We start from the raw sequence: 16,277 nt of genomic DNA, 5'->3' as shown, positions 1-16,277 counted from the left end.
TGCTCGGACTTGCATCCTGGCAGGAATTAGACAGGATTAAAAAGTGAAATTCACGGGAGTCTCACCTTTAAATAAATTCCTAATCTCTATGGTTTCATTTGGAGTAACTGTCAAAATACTGTGCTTTAGGAGCCCTTGTTTATTATGGTTTCAGCCATTTCAAGTGATGGGAATGAGAAGAGTATGTGATAGTGTGACAATAGATTTAGCACATTCCCATTCACATTTAAGATTTTATAATCCAAACATGTCTCAAAACACCAGGAAGGAAAAATGTCAATTTGGGGTGAATGTGGACATTTTCATGTCTGGGTGTACTCACCTTTGTTGCCAGAGGTTTAGATATTAATGCCTATGTGTTGGAGACAGCAAATTTATGCAGTTACATAAATGGTACACTGGCTTTCTTCAGAGTTGTTCCATGAAATGACTAACAGTGGAACCTTGGGTTTTCAATTTAATTTGTTCTGTGAGCTCATTCTCAAAACAACCATTTGAAAAAACAATGTTTCCTATTGAAACAAATGGAAATGCAATTAATCTGTTATATTTACTTTATTTAGATCATTGTATGGTTAAAAATGTCATTCTGTGCAATATATAAATGGTTGAAAACACAATTTAATATGATATAACAATAGTTTTGTGTTTGTGCTCACTGTGGTTACTGTTAGTCCAAAATGGCCACCATTGCAACTTTTGCATTGCATTGTGGGATATGGTGCCCCTCTCACCCCAAAAAAACAAAGCTACCTGAAGCATGGAGCCAATGAGTTTCACACAATGTTAATAAAACCTCAATATTTTGATCCTTTTGCAGTCAAGCCAAGGGGGCTGCTGGAGCCTTTCCCAGCTATCTTCAGGCAGTAGGCGGGCAACACCCTGGACTGGTTGCCGGCCAATCGAACAAGCATCGGCGCTCACACTCATACCGAGGGCCAATTTGGAGTGTCCAATCAAACTGCCATGCATGTCTTTGGAATGTGGGAGGAAACCGGAGTACCCGGAGGAAACCCACCCAGGCACGGGGAGAACATGCAAACTCCACACAGGAAGGTCGGAGCCAGAATCGAACCCACGACCTCTGCAGTGTGAGGCCATCGTGCTAACCAGTCGTCCACCGTGCCGCCCTTAACATGACTGTTTTCTGTAAAAAAAAAAAAAAATCTGAATTCAAATAGTTATGAACCAGGTTGTTCGTTTTCCGAAGTTCCGCTGTAATAAAATATTTACAAAGAAGAGAGTGTCTCAGGGCTGAAAGATTTTGGAGGGAGTGAGCACCGCTTAATTTCCACTTAAAAATGTTATTCCTTGTTGAGTTTCTGTGCACATGGCCTGAACTTGGACCAGGTGTTTCTACTTTGGAAGCAGCATCCCTGTAGCATGGTGTCTTGTCTTTTTTAAGTTTCCTGTCAAAGCTTCTCCCGGTTTACCTCGAAGGCATGTGCTCGCCTGTCAGCGGCACTTGTCGAGCGTCATTTCTGTGAAAATGAAGATCGGCTTCTGCGCTCACTTAATGCGATGTAACCTCTGTCAAACAGGAAGTTTGTGTTTTTATTCCACCAGCCCCCCTTTCTTCTTCTTCACAGTCTTTGAACAAAAGAGCTTCGCCTCTTGTGCGTACTCGAGGGCAGCGTGCATCCCCAAATATCAGCGACGGCAGGTTGAAAGGCGCAAAATAAGGTCAGTGTCACCGCGCTGCATTATTAATGGCGGACTGTTTATCGCCTCGCCCGTTGAATCGGCGCGGCCCCGCTATGAAATATTGATGCAATTTCCCTCGGCTTAACACGCAGAGGAAGCGACGGGATAAAGAAACAAGGTGTAACGCTGGGTGGCATGACGCCTGCTCGCGGGGAGTGTCAAACATGGCAACGGAATCACTGCTCAGGTGGGCTGTTGATGCACGAGATGCATGATCATGTTGGCGCCACTACGCAAACATTGGAGCGTAACTTGCAGCTATGAAAGGAGAAAAATTATGGTGTTGTCAGAATCATCACCAGAACTCTAACCTATTGAAAATCTTTGGCTCATCCTTAAATATTAGCCGTTAAACAGCATTGTTCCTTGACCTCAACCTTTCTTATATATTAGTATATATATATATATATATATATATATATATATATATATATATATATATTTTTTTTTTTTTTTTTTCCACGTATATCTTGATATTTTCCATTGCAGGTGCCCTCACGGGATACTTTCTTTTCTTAACAAGCACATGCTGTCTCCTCGTTGTCGTCTATTCATCCCTTTCATGTTAAAATTGTTTACTAATGAAGCCAAATGCCACCACATCCAGTCCACACACACACACACACACGCACACTAATCTCTCTAATGATCCACATGTGCCAGCATCTTTATTATCCACCCAGCAAGCCAGCCAGCCTTGTGCCTGCATGAGTGCGTGTGTGTGCATGCGCACGTGCATTCGTGTGTGCCGTTTAAGTGATTGTAAATCGCCCCACACAGTAATGGCACAGATTATCACACTATCAAAAAGCTTTCTTCATGCACAATCCGTTAACATCTCACAGGCCGTAAGTGTTTTTTATGTGAGAAACGCAAGGGTCCCATTATGGCCGCCCGCCTGTCCCGCGCCATTAAGGCCTTACCCCGTGTGATGAATGCTCAAAATGCATAACGTCGAGAGGAAATGGTTGGTTATCGTCACGTTTGCGAATATGGCCGACATTCTGCGACAGATGAGAGATGCTTTGATTTCCTCTTCCTGTTTTGAGAGAGCATCCACCCCCCCCCCCCCCTCCCCAACTTCTGCCCACCTCCTCCTACTTCCCTCCCCCAGCTCGCACAGCCTGCTATTGTGACCCATGAATTATTGATTAACCTGGGTAATAGAAAAGATATAACTGTAGCGTGCTTTTGACCTGCCTCTTCTGAAGTGGATCAGTGGGAACGCGGGCATATTATGCATGCAGATGAGAACATCAAGTGTGGCTATAAATTCAGCCGGCTTCCCGTTTCCGTGCTATGACGTCACACGGTTGAGGATGTGTTCATCTCTTTTACTTTCTTTTCTGGAAACAATTTCTGAACTGTCAAGTGATTTTTATTTTTATTTTTCTTTCTTATAACTTCTCCAAATAGTCCAACCTGTATGTAATTGAAAATGTTGAACTTTTTTTTCTGGTCGGCATGATGACTTGTTGCCAGGCAGATTTAATAGGGCTAAAAAATAACTACCCCACAACAGTTAGTCACCCTTTTAACTAACACTATCTTTTGATGAAATTAATTGTGAGGCAAATTTATTAAAATTTGAAAAGTTGATAGTTAAAAGTAAAACGTGTTCTGTATTATATATAAATTACAGTCAAACACTATTTTGATATTAAGGAAAAAGAAATAACTCAAAAAGACAATATTTGAGGTTGCGTCACAAATTGGAATTATCGCCTGTTGCTAGGCAGAGTTCGTAGAGCTTTATTATTACTGTCACAGTTTCCAATGAAAACAATTGGCATGGCAGTTCCCTCTCTTTGGAATTTACTAAATTTACCGCACAATTATGGTTGAGAGACATGTTTATCTTTGCATTTTGTAATTTAATCACAACTCTGTATTAACTCAGCACTTAGCATGAAACTGCATCAAATCTTTTTTGTTGCTATTCTTCGACAATGGATTTGATTTTTTTTTTTTACTTTTGAAGCATCATTTTATATATGACATTTTTTAATGCAATTCTTTCTGTAAACTGTCAAAGTTGCAAGATATGTATTTTCATGGTCTTTAATGATTGTCGAACTGAGCTCTTCAGAAATTTGCTGACTTTTCAACTTTAGATTTTCTTTTGCTTGTCATGAAAATTGTGATCCACTTATCCAAAATGGAAAGTAGTGGCCTTTTCAAACATGCCCATGTTTTAAGACAGGACCATCTTGGAAGTTATTCCGCTGGGCAGCAATCCGTGTGATGACCTCGCAGATCAATAACCCAAACGCTGCCTTTTTCAACCCAATCCCATTTTACAGCTGCGGGCATTTTTTTTTTTCCTTTTTGCGTCCAACAGGCTGTGCAGTGTGTATATAAATATACAATTAAACGCCCCAGTAACCTGCGTGTTTTCATTAGAAAAGGCACCTTATAGGAGGTGACCGGCAGCGGTAATTGCATGGGTCTGTGTTTACATTTATTCATGAAACCACCTTTTTTCATCCCCACTTCCACCTGTCACCCTTTCCATTTGAGAGTCCCATCAAACTTGGCCCTGCGTTCCCTAATCAACTCCGCCTCCGACACCCGCCAAGTCATTTTCATGCATTCGGTCCCGCTGAAATCTATGTGCACTCAGCCACATCCTTTATTGATTAGTCGCAGTGCAAACAGTAAGGCCCGGTGTCATATACATAATTGGACAGTTGTCAGGGGAGGTGGATTCGCTGATAACCAGCGTCTTATTTCCACTCCCCAATGGATGTGTGGTGAGGGAGGGTACGTACCCTGACAATAAGCACGCTCTCCTCACATGGCAGATAAATATAGAGACAGCATGTTTTTGTTTTGTTTTTTCACGAAAATTCAGCCAGGCTTGATTGGTTGTTTTTGCTTCCAGACATTCAGTGGTATGAGAGTATCTGAAGTTCAAATGGCAGGTTTTTGCAAAAGAAAAAAAAATCATTTTCCATTATAATTTTATGCTCCATGCTTTAAATTCAATCCAATTATGTCAATCATTTCCTCATTAACACTGCAGAGTTTACACATTTCCTGTTCTTATCGAGGGCTTGTAAGGAAAACGGCATCAGTCCTCTGGAACGCTCACTATGGCGATTGCACAAATATCAAGTCGCGCAAGGGCACTGTCTATGTAAAGCCCCAAGACTTTAGGGAGTCAAGTCCGAGACAAGACCAAGACGTTAAACATGTGGTCTTTAGACCGATCTAATTGTAACTGAAGTGAATTCTATCGTAATTGCGTAATTGTACGATGAGTCGAATGCTGGTTGGGACGGAATAATCTGGAACACCGGGCAATTTCCTGGTGGGCCAGGCTGCTATCTACATATTGGCCATTTTGAAATCAGCAAATACATCGCATCAGTGACATTTAAATCTGTGGTCTTCTCATACGAATGTACTACGAACACATTATTTGATGCTTGTAGGCCATTCTATTATATTTAGCACTGACGGCATCAGCTTTGTTACATAATGTTTAAATCCTAAAATTAGCTATAATTTAATACATAACTGGAAACCACACCACTATTACACCATTCCTGTACAAAATAACACATGAAAGAGGCTATTACGCAGTCAAGTGATACATGCCAAAAAGCAAGATGGGAAAGCCTGTGCGGCAATCGGCAGGTGAAGTCAGTCCGCTAAGTAGTGCAACGGAAGTTGTGTGAATAGGTTTAAAATAAGAGCGTAAGCAGGAAGAAATTTATCTTATTGTTAGTCGTAATTGCTATGCACATCGTCGCTGTTGTGATGCGGATAACCGGAACCCAATCTGATGTAGTCCTATTCCTTTGCGGAAAATCATAATGATGCCAAATAAATGCACAATACAGAGAAAACATCTGTCCATCTGTGTTTGTGGGACAAAAGGCAGCCTGAAGAATTAGGTTTTGAGAGACGCGGTAGAAATAATAACACCTTAATCGCTGTGAAAGTCAACACCATTCTGTATCTCGGGGAAGGAAAAAAAAAAACAAGACTTCTTTAAAGTTTGTAGTTTAGTAATGAAAAGCACACAGTGGCTGCTGCAATTACCTGACCCGTGACATGGAGGTGATGAGACGTCCCGGCTGAATCCCAGCTTAGCCCAGCCGTCTGCCGGGCGGATAATAGATTCAGCCGCACAAATGCTGGAAGCAGCCGTGTGTAATAACTCTATCAAACTCACGTCTCCCGTGTGTGTTCACCGGGTTAGACACACACGGCCAAGATGCCTGTTGGAATTTCCTATTTTACTTCTCTGCGGCTCTTCCATTCCTTGCCTTTCTATTCCCCGGGAATCATTGGCTTGGGGGGGGGGGGGGCGGTTGGTAGGTCGGGGGGGGGGGGTCGAGGTTACAACCACTGTTTGCCTTGTGTGCTGCTCGGAGCCGGGGCGCATCCGATGAGGCTTCGCATTACGGAAACATCCACTTACAAGGATTGGCACGTGGAGACGGGGAGGCAAATGAAGCGGCACCCAAACACCATTCATATTTAATACTGTGTAGTCTGCATAGGAGGCGAGACTCTATTCGCTGGCTCAGGGCAGCTGCTGCTAAAACGGGCATGTTGGAATCATTTTTTTCTTTATTGATTGTTAAGAATTTTCTCTATCATATTGATAGTACACCATCGGTATGCTAGGAAAATTGTCAGCAACCAGCAGAGGGTGCAATTCATTCAGCCCCAACTAGTTTGCTGCATAAACAGGCTGCAGTAGAAATTGATGTTGGATGGGAACTGAGCCAACATTTGTAATGGGGAATTTTGATGCATACTAGACATTTGCAATTTTTGGAGAAATTGCATGTGAATGCTGAATGAAAAAATATGGATGCATGCGGAATGATGTGGAATGATAATTGGGGAATTCTTTTGCGCAATGTGGACATTTTTGGCATATTGAAAATAGTTCCAAAGGTGAATTCATGAGCTGAATGTTTTAATTCCAAATGGGAATGATGTGAATACATTTTGCTGAATGTCCCATTGGGAATGAATAGGGGAATTTTTGTCTGAAAACATAGAACTTTGAGAAAACTGTGAATTTTTAACAATATGTTGAAATCAGAATGATGTGAATCTGATAAATTAAGTGTAATTAGGTGCATGACCAAATATTGTGCTATTAGCATTCACACAATAAGCATCACATCTCTATTTCAAGAAAGAATTTTATTCTACGACGGTACAAACGTAAACTTTAATGGACGTAAGCTGTTATTTTGTATATTGGAGTCCAGTACAGTAGCATGGCACCCATCTGTCGCAGGCTAGCGTACATTACATACTTCAACGTTGTGTCTCGAGTGGAAGCGACATGCTCAGTGATCCGAAACGGTCGAGGAAGTCACCGCCTCTCATTGCTTTGTTCCCTTCAAAGGTGCCTGCATTGGCTCCATTATGTGCTTGAAAGACGTCATTCTGGTTGATAAAAAAGATGTTTTTTGTTTTTGTTTTGTTTTTTTTAACTTGGGACAAGCACAATGGTGAGCCACTCAAAAGCAAATCAAGACAACAATTTTCTTCGCAATAGTATGTTCTATGTGTCTCTTAGTCTAGTCTAAACACAAACTTATGATTAATATTGTGTTTATTAAATATTAATGAAGCAGATTTATTTATTTATTTTTTACTGCATTCAGCTGTTGACTAACACTGGCGTCAAACTGCCCTGAAGCTCGTGTTATAAATGTCAAAGACCTAGAAAACATGTGAGCTGTGACCTAACTTCAAATAGAGTGCAGTTGTTCTAGTAGGCTCTTCCTGACACTTTAGTCGTCAAATCTTTTCAGTGCTAGTCACTGTTTGAAGGAAGCTTCCAAGACATCAGCGGGATCCCTTTGCTCAATCAGAAGCCTATGAAACACTTTTCAGTGCATTAAATGTAGCATTGAACACTTAGTGGAGAAAATGTGGAAAAATTGATGAAAAGATGAGAAAAAAAAAATGGTCAAGGAGGCTGACGGGTCAGAAAGTGATGAACTGAAGAAGTTGCGGGAAAAATATATTTTTGGAAAAATTTTAAAGTCAAACATTCAGCATAAAATTAATCGGGGAATTTTGCACTGAATATTTTACAATATATATATATATATATATATATATATATATATATATATATATATATATATATATATATATATATATATATATATATATATATATATATTTATTTATTTATTTATTTATTTATTTTTTTTAATTTTATTTTATTATTTTTTTACAGCAAAATGTAATATACAAAATTAATTTGTACATGTTGCAATGATCTCCCTTCTTCTTAATTGTGAGAGGTAGCATTATTCCACCTTTGCTGCGTTTTTGGCAACGGTAGATGATTGCTGTGTCTGGTGGCACTGATGCAGCAATTTGGCTGGCTCTCTGAAAAGTGGCGAATCATAAACCCCTTTCACACTGTCCGTAAAAGAGCCTTGTCCAAGCGCCAAAGCAGAAAGTTGCTACGATTTTTGTTACAGCTTTGATTCAACATTTTTACGTGAAAAAGGCGCCCAAATAAGTCTCTACTGCACAGTGCTGTGAGTCGAGAGGAGAAAAGGATTATGCGGGGGGGCCACGAGGGGGTTTGTGGGGTCTCAGTCGATGCTAGAGTGCTCGCGATGAGTTGCAAGTGTCAGTTTATTTTATCTCACGCTTTTCATCATCATGGCAGAGCTTGCGCAGGCAGAGGAGGAAGAAGTCACCTGAGAGTCTCTAGAATTTGCCGCTTTGGACTACAAGTCATTAGCCGGCACTCGTGCGGTGTGTCCGTCCCACCCCCACACTTAACCATAGACGGGGTGATTGACAGCCAAGCTGGGCTTTGATGGCGGGATCATTACGGCATCTGTGACACGTGCTTGAAGGCGACCGAGAAATCAGACAAAGTCCATGAAAACGTAAACCGCAGAGAACGCAAAGACTGAAAATCAGTCCGAAATGTCTTTGTCGCTTTTTCACGCGCAGCCACTGCATGACCCAAGCAAATAAGGAGATGATGTTATCAAAAGTGTCTTGTATGATGTATAAATCGGATTTTAACACATCAATTGGGGAAATTAGCGCCAGAATAGAAGATCTGTCATTTATTTGCCCTTGGCTTTTACACAGAAATCATTGATTTCCCGCAGATTTAAACATCATACTTCCTGCTTTTACGGCATGCACCTACAATATTAGCATGCCAGCACATCCCAACAATGCCAACCTTTACACTCGAAAAACAGTTTGGTCAAAAAAACAAACAAACAAACAAAACAATTTGAGTAAAAAAAAAAATTAATTAAAAAAAAATGGGCCGACTTACTGCTACAATTTTAAGTTGCAATGGAATGGGTAAAAAATAACCCAAATTGGGTCAAAAAGAGGCAGACAACTTTTAGGGGTTTTCATTTGACCTACATTTTGGGGTTATTTTAATAAAAAAAATGTTTTAACCCTATTTGGGTTACTTTTGACCAAACTGTTTATAGAACAGTTATTGTTATGTATTTACACAACAACCTTATTCAAGAAGAAAAGGGTTGTTCTGTACAAAATAAACCGGTTGATAAAACAAACTGACCCAATGTGAGTCAATTCATTCACCCAAATGTTGAAAAAACAAACCCAAAAAATGGCATGGACCTTTTGGAGTGATGGGGAAGTTGTTTCACTCAATTTGGATGATTTTTAACCCAGCAGTTTTAAGAGTGAACGTTTGATGGACTGTAACAATTGCTTTCATGTGCGCAGTATGTGTCAGATGTTAATCGTCGCACTGTCGTCCTGTCTCACCACCATTTTCTTACACCCAGGAATGTTGACAAACGCACTATGTCCACCCCATTCTGGTTCTGTGCTGTTTAATCAAAAACAACAGATTTTTAAAAAAAAGATGGCCATGACAAGTGTATGTTGCAGCGATTGTTGCATCCGTTCTACAGGAGAAGTCTCATTATTTATCCATTCTTGCTTTTGACACAAAACCCACTCATATTTTGTGGATAGTGCATGAACTGTTTCCACTTTTGCACAACCCTGTCCAGCCTTTCGGGTTTTACTAATACACGTGACTATAATTATGCTTTCAAAGTCTAATTAGTGGGTTGAAATCAATGCTCTGACCTGCAAAAGAGGCGGAAAAATGCCAAATTATTGGTAAAACATTTTCAAAATATGTTTTATATGTATAACCTTCAACAGCAAAAAAGAGAAGTGAGAGAGAGAGATTTCTAAATGTTAAAGGAGAATTTAACCAATGGACAAAATATCGGCTTAAAAAAAACTGCAGTTGTTTGTTTACATTCAAACTAGGGCCTCGTCGCTCATCTACAAGCAGCTTCAGGGAACAAGAGGGAATAAAACCAATGTAATCTTGTACTTGTGTATATATATATATATATATATATATATATATATATATATATATATATATATATATATATGTATATATATATATACATATATATATATATATATATATGTATATGTATATATATATATATATATATATATATATATATATATATATATATATATATATATATATATATACATATATATATATATATATATATATATATATGTATGTATATGTATATATATATATATATATATATATATATATATATATATATATATATATATATATATATATATACATATATATATATATATATATATATATATATATATATATATACTGCGTTTTATGCATTGCTTTTTGCATGTTGAATAAAATTAAATTAAAGATCGAGAATGTGAAATGGGCCGTTGTATCCTTCCATTTTCCGACCCCTGTAAGCAAACGGTTTGGACAGCCCTGGTTTACACAGAACAGCGACCCGGAAAAAAGGCGTAAAAACTGTGTCTTTTACAGCCACTGTTTTTTTTTTCTGCCTGTAGGGGGTGGACCCTCATTACAGCCCTTTCCCGCCTCCTTTATTTCACTCCATTAGGCACCCCTCTCCTCTCTCGCCTGCACATATGACACAGTCCAATCAATACACTCCCACTGGCTTCCTCAGCGGGCACCTCCAATGAATAGATTGCGGTGGAACATTAATTGAATTGTGCAGTGTGCGGTGCGCAGTAGCAACACTTTTTATTGGACAAACACAAATATGTCCTGATAACGCCTCAAACCACCAACTCTCTACAAAATCTTTTTTTTTTCTTACACCCGCCCAAACATGAGGTAGTTTGCCCTCGCCAGCGCTACATCACTTAGCCTCGCGCCGCTAAGGTTGATGTTAGCACCTCAGGCCCCTTCTGGCTGCTGGTTGAGGGGGTGCACCCATGGGTGGTACAAGTGGGGGGAGGGGGCTGACAGATGGTTCAGTGGAGGTGGATTGGTGGACAGCAGCTTAAGCTGCCCGTTTACACCGCCTGTCAAAGTCTGCTATTTTCCGCCTATTTTCCAGGTAGCTGTTCCGTGTGAACGGCAACAATGCAGAACAGGGGGGTGCAAAGGTGACCTGGAAATGCTGGAAAAAGTGGGACGGCGTCTTTGTGAAAGGGGGTTACACAATGCTGGGACAGGAGTCTCAATTTCACACCTGCTCATCACTTATGCTGCACTGTTGAGCTGAAAGCAATCATCACAGTTAGACAAGTTAAGGCGGTTTAGAAGCAGTATTATAGTATATATAAGTAAGTCAGTATACATCCCATTAGAGGCTGACGTAAAATAATTATCTGATATATATATATATATATATATATATATTAGTGCTGTCAAGTGTTAATTAATTAATCACAAAATAAATTCCATGATTGATCATGATTAATCACATTTTTCAACTACTATTTTTTGCAAAGCTTATAACAGATATTTACTTGAATAATATCTTGGAATCGATGCAAAATCACAGAATATGAAGTATATTTAATTTAAATACTGTTCTAATAGCTTTCTTGGATTCTTGAATACAATCTAAATGGAGACATCTTTGCAGACAATTATTTTCAAAACATTTCTCAAAACTGCCCACATGCAGTACATATATATATATATATATATATATATATATATATATATATATATATATATATACACACACATGATATATATATGCATATATATATATATATATATATAAGGGCTGTCAAAATTAAAGCATTAACTCAGGTGATTAATCCAACAACTTTTAACTCAGTTAACTCAGTTTGATTGACATAAAAAAATAATTTGCATAATATACACATATATATATATATGTATATATATTCAACTTTTTCTGGGAATTGTTTTAAGTTTATTGCATATTGAATGTTTATCAGTGATTTTTGAAGTTGAGACGTAAACTGTTGCGACAGGCTGGATGTGGCCTCCAGGCCTTGAGTTCGACATCGGCCCAAATATCAAGTGACAAACTCCGACTATACTTTTTTTTAATGGATCCTAATGTGCAATGTTACTCTTTGCACAATGTTATGAAAACTACCAAAAAGACATTCAAATATTTTACCTTACGCTCACCTACCAGAAGCGTTAATTAACAGCAGTTCAAATTCAATGCATATGAAATGTTACATTATTCAACCAACCTCCAAATAATACTCAAAAGTAATTCCTGTGTACCTTTGTAATGTATATGTTTGACTGTGGCGTGCACTTGCCACCGTTTTCAAGTCACTTACCAGGTGCCAAGGCATATATTTAGCTTATTATTAATATTTAATAGCATTCCTGCACTGACTCCCCCCCTCTTTTTTTTTCTTTTTTCCTAAGGTCCAGTATCTACTATTAAATCCCCCCCACTCTCCCATAGATATATGACACGTAATAACGGCGTGAATATAAAAGAGATTAATAATTTAGAGTGAGCCAACAAATTAGGACCATCATTAAAATAAGCAGGGCTCGGGAAGCGTTTTGCATAAAAGCGAAGGCGCCCGGTTCAAGGTAATGCCGCGGCTCATCTTGATAAAGAATTACAACATTAATTCAGTCGACGCTCAACTCATTGCCCCGACATCCCTGGAGCATTTCCCATGGTCGTCAAATGAAATAATGGCACGGACCGAGACGCTTATTTCCATTTTTTAACCATCACACCTTGACAGAGTTTTCACTTCACGTGTGTAGTTCAGGGCCTTGCCCCCCCCCCCCCCCCCAGCCCCCACCTTCTTCATACTGATGGCTACATTCCCCAAGGGGTGGGACACTGGTGGTCCTCAGTATGTTCACTCCCCACGCCGCCCCCAACGCAAACACTCAAACTGTGACCTCTGTGGGTCAGTGTCAGAATCACATAGACGTGTGAGGCTTTTGATGCGACAGCTTGACAGACGTCCTAATTGACTCTCTGAGCCGTGCCAAGTGAATACGATCGACAGGGATCCGCACTCAGATAGAGGCGTGAAATGTGATCGATTCATCGACATCTAATCGATTATTAAATTCATCAACAACAACTTTAATGATGGAGTAATCGTTTTTTCATGAAAAAAAAATTAACACGGCAAAAACTACAGCTAGGATTTACAAGTGTTAACTGAGATTAATTAGTAACATTACATTAAAACAAGCAAATCAAGGAGAAGAATATATATCATGCCTTATTCATTTATTATTTGGATTGGTGTGCTCTAACGGTCTTTTTACGGCAAACGTTACAACAAGCATAAGTTGTTGCTAATTTTCAAGAATAAAATTACAACCGCAGTTAAGTTGCGCTGTACTTGTATAAGTGATGAACTTGATGTGTCGAGACCCGCCTCCCGAGCACAGACAGTAAAGAGCCTGTCCGAATGACACCAACAGTGATCTAGAACGCGAAGGTTTTCTGCTGCAAAATCAGCAGAAGGTTGAAATTGCGCGGCGAAATTAGCTATTGGACTGTCGTGCTCCTGTCATTTCCTGTCCCATCCTGTCCTGTATAGTCTTGTCTTGAGATTCCGCAATTCCAGGAGGCTTTTGCGCAATCGTGCCTCCGTAATTGTTAGTCGAAACTAGGTGACACACACACACACACACGCGGCACACACACAGTCGGCTTCACTCGTCCCTACAGTTGCGTTGCTTTGCCTTAAAGCGTACGCCTTCAATGCATCCGATCCCGCTGAGCACACACGTCACTTCGCACAACAAACTCTCTTTTCAAGGTGCGCGTCGCTGGAGGCGGCGTGTGATTCCGCCGTTTACCCGCCGTTTTGAATTCTTAGTTTAGCTGGGATGAAAAGATATCGGCAAAAAAAAGTCTGGCAGAGACGTCTTAACCTGCTTCCGCGTCCCCCCGGTTTTGCACAGATGCCTTAATGACGCCACGCTGACATTTTTGCCTGCCGGGACTAACCTGCTTTGAGACGGCATTTTTTTCACGAATCCCCAGGGTGTACGCAGCGCCCTCTGATGCCTCGCGCAGTCTTGCACTAGGTGTCTTGTTAATAATGAATGCTTTGGGGCGCAGGTGTTTTTATAGAGCTACTTTTGGAAGAATTAACTTACAGATATCCATCAAGTCCTATAGTGTCTCGTCCTTTCCGGTCATGTCCTGCATTGTCCCTTTTCACCCTATCTTAACCCGTCCTGCCGGGTTTCATCCTATCCTCTCCAATTCCTCATTTCCTGTCCTTTCTCATCCTGCCTTGGACAGAGTCCTTTCCTTCCTTATCCTGACCTGACCTGTCCTTTCATTTTCTGCCCTGTCCTGTCCAGATCCTGTCTTACCTGGTCCTTTCTTGTCTTGGCCTGGCTTGGCTCGTCTTGTCCTGTTTTGTCCCATCTTATCCTGTCCAACCTGATCCTGTCCCATCCTTTCCTTTCCAGTCATGACCTATCCTGTCCCTTTCCTTCCATTTCCTGACCAGGTCATGTCCTTTCATTTTCTGCCCTGTCCTGTCCAGATCCTGTCTTACCTGGTCCTTTCTTGTCTTGGCTCATCTTGTTCTGTTTTGTCCCATCTTATCCTGTCCAACCAGATCCTGTCCCATCCTTTCCTTTCCAGTCATGGCCTATTCTGTCCTTTTCCTTCTTTCCCTTACCCTTTCTCCCAATCAGAATTCACGTGCCGTGCATGCACACCTGAAGGCAAAGCAGCTCTGCTCAATTTAGCGGCTCTGATAAATCACCATTAATTAGCTAATAAAATCCAGCAGGTGGTTCGCAGCCCAAAGACATCCACCCCACCATCGTGAATAATGTATCGTGGATTGGAGCACGGTAGGGGAGGGGTGCTCCAATCAAATGTGTTACTATTCGGCTATCCCGCCCAAAGGAATAGAAGTGGCAATGACCCCTACTCGTGAATCGCGTGTTTGCGCATGTATTGTTCATGAGCATATGCAAAGGTTGACGGCCAAAGACCCACCCCTCCCGACTGAACAAGGAGTGAATTATTCAAACATCAGACAATTATCATTAGCTCATTTTATTTACTTTTAACTAGCAATACACACTGATGAGCTTGCATGGTCAAATGTTCAAGATAATAAGTCAATCCATGCACGCCGTAATATTAGCACCTACGCTAGTGCTAAAATCCGGAAGTCCTCTAGACTCAAACTACATAAGCTAATCAATAGCAATTAACAAGAAATGTCATGGTTCTGTTTGTTTATGTTTTCAGTTCTCAGCTGGAGCGGCACATCTGTTGCACATAGCAATCACCGGCCTATTTAGGGACAGCCATGTGGCAAGAGAACATTGTCGGATTATTAGCGAGTGTCGTGTTTGTATTCCGTATTCTTGTTCCACGTACTTTTGCCTCGCACAACATGTAAGTTGCCTTCCATTTTTCATAGTCATAGTTTTGGTTTGTATTAGACACTTTTTGCTTTTCCTTGTCCTTTTGTGACAAGCACTTTTCACATTTTGTTATCCTCGCCATTTGCAAGCATTTTTGTTTTTTCCCGTTTAAATCCTGGCTCATTGTGACCAGTGCCATTCGTTGAACTTTGTCGGTCATGTGATTTTTTTGGTGTTTAAATAAACTTAATTGTCAATTGTCATTTTTGACTTGTTCCTGATCATTAGCTTTCCTGTGTTGAGCATCAATACATATAAAATATTACCAGTTCTCACACTAGGTAACTCAATAGTCAGTTAGCTAGTTATAATTTTTAGCTGTTGTTAGTTAGGTAGTAGCTAATTATAACTAGTATGCTTTGGGATACCAGCTAATCTGCCAGCTAACAAACTAACCGGCTAACGAACAAGAAATCAAGCAATAACAAATGCAGAGGTATAAGATCCGACACTAGTGCTACTACAACACGTGAGTGGTACCTGGATTTTTACTTAGTATGTAAATTTGTTCTTAACTATTTGTATAATTTGTTGTTATTGTAAGGTCCAGTTTCACACTGCTGTTGCTTAAAAATATATTGGCCCCGGATGCTATTGACGTTACGCTATAGTTATTACACTGTAACAGTGTAGCAACATACCTCTGAAACTTCACAGAACAAATTATTTTAGGCTACAAAATCCACATTACTTTTGCTTTCAAGTCACACAGATGAAGCAAATGGTGGCGCTTATTAACAGATATATCATTTTTTCACACTCCTTCTAAAAATGGCGCATGAGAAGCGAAAGGAGGTCTGTGATAATCGTTAACATTTCTTTATGTTGGCATTGAATCACGCCG

The sequence above is a fragment of the Idiotropiscis lumnitzeri genome, chromosome 8 (assembly GCF_059441095.1).
Source record: "Idiotropiscis lumnitzeri isolate Australia: NSW breed Sydney's pygmy pipehorse chromosome 8, RoL_Ilum_1.0, whole genome shotgun sequence".
Taxonomy (NCBI): domain Eukaryota; kingdom Metazoa; phylum Chordata; class Actinopteri; order Syngnathiformes; family Syngnathidae; genus Idiotropiscis; species Idiotropiscis lumnitzeri.
The sequence above is the reverse complement of the archived record's forward strand: the minus strand, read 5'-3'. Positions refer to the sequence as shown.